Source organism: Octodon degus, unplaced genomic scaffold (genome assembly GCF_000260255.1).
Source record: "Octodon degus isolate 3935 unplaced genomic scaffold, OctDeg1.0 scaffold00001, whole genome shotgun sequence".
Taxonomy (NCBI): Eukaryota; Metazoa; Chordata; class Mammalia; order Rodentia; family Octodontidae; genus Octodon; species Octodon degus.
The window spans coordinates 8,568,220-8,572,823 of NW_004524577.1; positions in this window are offsets into that span (position 1 = coordinate 8,568,220).

Sequence of the window (4,604 nt, forward strand, 5' to 3'; positions counted from 1 at the left end):
GTGTGTGTGTGTGTGGCCAGCTCAGCCCACCAGGGGGCGCGGCTGGCCGGCATGTGGTGCTGGGGGATCGAACCGCGGTCCCTGTGTTTTGCCAAGCTTGTTCTAAGTAGGTGCTTTAGACCACTGAGCCATCTCTCCAGCCCCTACACAGTACTCTTGTAAGACTTTCTTCCGGCTCCTGCTCCTGCTTCTGCTCCTGCTCCAGCACTGCCACCGCCCCTTCTCCTCCCCCTCCTCCCCCTGCCCCTCCTCTCCTCCTTATCCTCTCCCCCTTCTCCTCCTTCCCCTTCCCCTCCCCTTCCTGTCTCCCTCCCCCACTCCTTTTCTCCTTTCCCTTTCCCTTGGATCTTTCTCCTTTTTTGAGACAGGGTCTTGCTGTGTACTATAGGCTGCCTTTGAACTCTCTATTGCTTCATCCTTGCAAGTATGGCCTGACAGGTGTGCATCCCTGACATGAAAGACTTTCCTTTTTCTCACAGAATTGCCCAGTGTTGGACACTGGGTCCCAGAACTAACAATCATAAGGAGGTAAGTGTGGCAGCGTGCCCCGCTCCCTAGACCTGCGGTCTGAGCAGTGGGCTCAACCGCACTCCCAAGGTCTGAGCAAAGAGCTCACGGGCGCTCCCAGGGCTCTGGAACTGTGGTCTCCTGCTTATCATCGTGGCCTTGGTAGGCTATTCTGTTCCCAGGGAAACAGGGAAGGCTCAGAGTTAACCAGGGCAACTGTTGGGCACAGGTTCAGAGCATTCTGTATATAACCTTGGAATAAATAAACATAATTGCCTAGCCAGCAGCCTGGTCCTCCCCACCCCAGGTTTCTTTCTTTCTCATTCTGTCTTCCCTCTACCCTGTCCCCCTCTGCGAGGGCTGGAACCCCACAGCCCAGCACATAGTACATACATTTGTTAACCCACTAAATATTCATTCAGTACTCATTCTGCATTCTCTATCATTGACTTAGTCCAGAAGGCAGATTACACAAAAAGTAGAAGATTCTTTTCTCTTTCAGTATTTCCTTTTGTTCTTTTCTGTCTGGAAGCTGAGCCCCAAGGAATGCCCTGAGGGCATGGATTGCCAAGGGAACAGGAGTTCCAGCCCCAAGAACGGGGGTGGTGAGATTGAACTGGTTACTAGGCAAAGGCATGTCACCTGTCATCGACTTACTAAGTGTATAAATAAATGCACTGCGGTGGTTGAGCAGTTCCTTTCCTCCCATCTGGAAGAGAGGGCTCTACCTGACCTCAGCTTTCTGTAGATTGCTTGTAGTTTTATTTCTCTATCCTCTTACTGTCTTTTTCTCTGAGAATTTTTTTTTTTTTCAGTATTTTAGGGAAGGGTCTGCAGGGTGTTCAGGGTCTCACTATTATATCAGACTCATAGTGATCCTCCTGTTTACAGCCTCCCAAGTTCTGCGATTACCCACACACACCACCATGCCCAGTCTCAAACATTATCTCAGTGTGCCCCAGGAGTGGGGTCTGCATGGCAGGCCTGGGGATTGGACCCCCAGCCCCTGCACCTGCTTGCACACACTTTGACCTGCTGAGCTATTTGGCCGGCCCTCTCTGAGGATTTTGAGACCTATGCTGCCTTTCTTTTCTTTTCTTTCTTTCTTTTTTTTCTTTTTTTTTTTTTTTTGGCAGAACCAGGGATTGAACTCAGGCCCTTGCGCTTGCCAGGGAAATACTCATTCCACTGAGCCATCTCCCCGGCCCAAGACCTATGCTGGATGTGGAACTTTTTAATTTTATCCCAGGAGATTCTCTGGTTTTTTTGTTTGTTTGTTTGGGTTTTTTTGTTTTTGTTTTTGTTTTAGACAGGATCTACTATGCATCTCAGGCTGACCTTGGGCTCATTTTGTAGCTCAGGCTGGTCTCAAACTCACAATGATCCTCCTGCCTCGCAAGCGCTGGGATAACAGGGGTGTGCCACCAGGCCCGTCTTGTCCCAGGAGATTCTCACTTCTCTAATTTCTCTTGAGACTCACTTCTGTTGTCATCTCTGTTCTTCCCTTCACAGCCCCAGTTTCATTCAGCGTCACTGAAAATGAGTCAACAGCTGAGGCCTGTGAGCAGGTGGATAGAAAATCACTAATCAGGACACAGAGCTGGGCAGAGTGGAAGGTGGTGGCCAGCAGGGGCTGTGTGGCCCTGAGTGACACACTTGGAGAGGCAGGAAGCACCTGCAGGGGTAGAAGGCCTGGAACAAGGGCTGGTGAGATAGCTCAGCGGACTAAGTGCCTGCTTTGGCAAACGCAGGGACCAGGGTTTGATCCCCAGTCCCACACCCCACACCCCAGCTGATCCAGCAACCAAGTTTGGGTGTGGTGGCACACACCTGTAATCCCAGAGCTGGGGAGACTGAAAACAGGAGGATCACTATGAGTCTGAGCTGTGTAGTGAGACACTGTACCAAATACACAAAGAATGGCCTGGAACAGTGCCTCAGGTCTCCCAAAGTGAGTAAAACTACATAGAATCCAGGGAAGAAACAAACACACATTTGTTTTTGCTTACTAGGATTCCTCTCTCTCTCTCTCTCTCCTACTGGGAATCAAGCCCAGGGGAATCTAAGTATTCAGCTCTTTTTTTTTTTTTTTTTTAGTATTCAGCTCTTTAAAAAAAATTATTTTGAGATAGGGTCTTGCTAAGGTGCCCTGGAAAGATTTGAGATCCTCCTGCCTCATCTACCCTACGTATTAGAATGATAGGTATATGCCTTCTGCATGTGTCAGGATCTCTGTTTCTCCCTCTGTCTTAGTTACTCTTCTCTCATTGCTGGGACAAATACCCGACACTCAAAATGAAGAAAGGAAAGGTTTATTTAGCTCACAGTTCCTGGAGGCTTCAGTCCACACTCAGCTGGCTCCAAGGCAGAGCGGCACATGGCAGAGGGCAGCCTTTCATGACGGCAGCAGACAGCAAGAGCACACCGACAAAGGGTCTACACTCTGAGGGACAGGATCTCAGGATAAATCCTGAGGGGATTTCACTGACCTTATCAGACCCAAAAGCTACAACTCTGGTTGCACAGGTCCTGCTTTACCTTGGTCTTAACCATCCAGCAGAAAAGTATAAAACGAAGTATAAGAAGTAAAGCCATGCTGTTATGTTGAGCTGTAGGGGACTCAGGTCAACAGTTTCTGACATTGCCAATCAAGCAGAAGACCCAATACTATTATGGACTACTGGACTCTTCTAGAATATTTTGCTGAGTTAACACACCTATAATATTCAAATGACAGAATTAGACAAAAAAGGGGATACAGATGAATGTCCATTTTGTATTTGTGTATTCAAAGTGGTTAGGATAGATATTTAGTTACATTCTCTTAATGAATAGAGGGATTTGTTCTAATGGTGTTTGTAAATAGGATATCATGTCTGCATCTTGTACAGCAATTAACCACTAGGAAGAGAGTATGCAATGTGTTAATTATTGAAACTGTCCTACCAATTTGATTTGAAACTGTCTCATTACTATTTGTTTCTCAATAAAATTATGGGAAAAAAATAAAGTATATAAAAGGTAAAAAAAAAAAAAGAGAGAGAGAGAGAGTACAGGGAGGAGTAGCAGCAGCTCAAGTAGCTAACTTCTTTTTCCTCCTTACATTGAAATGCAAATTACCTACCTCAGGGCAAGTGCAGCATCCACACCCACAGTAATCAGTCACAAACTCCAGAGGCCACCCCAAGACTGCATAAGGCTTTGGGGGGACACCTATACACATACCATAACATTCTACCCCTGGACCCCCAAAGACTCATGCACTTCCCAAAAGACATTCTAGTCCATCTCTGAGTTGCCAAAGTCCCAACAGTTTCAGCATTGCTGAAAAGTCCGAGCCCCAAGTCTCCTCCAAGATCCAAGGCAAACCCTCAATTGTGAGCCCCTGTACAAAAGAAAACTTAAACACTTGCAATATTCAAAGGCACAAGATAAATATTACCATTCCAAAAGGTACACACAGCAGGATATAAACCATTGAGTCCAAAACAAGTCCAAAATCCAGCAGGGCAAACCTTAAGTCCTGCAGTTCCATGTGGAACATCCGAAGCAATCTGTGACAAATAGTGAGCTCCATGTGGCTCTGCCCCTGTGGCACTTCTGCTGGTAGCTCCTATGACTTCTCTCCTAGGCCAGCCTTGTTCCCCCTTGCAGTTTCCCTTAGATGATCCACGTTCCTGGCTTTTCCAAATTTCTGGGGTTTCCACTGAATAGGCTTCTCACAGCTTCACACACTGCCCTCCCAGGGGCACACTGCCTGGCCTCCCAGGCCTTCTTCTGAAATCTAAGAGGAAGCCTTCTTAACCTCAGCACTCCTGCATTCTGAATGCGCCTAAAACCAGTGCCGTGGATGATGCCAAGGGCTGCCGCCAGCTGGAGCAGAAGCCAGGTTTCCTTCTCTCTTGGCTGTAGGGACCAAGTGCCTGGATAGCTGAGCACTCTGACCCTGATTCCAAGGAATAAATTCTCCATGCCGGCGCCATTCTGGAACCTGGTGTGGCTGTCACCACCATTCTGGAACATGGGGCTCTGTGACTTTCCCCTCAAGGCAAAGTCCCTGACCTTTGCAGTTCTGAGGCTGTAAAGAGTGGAGACCC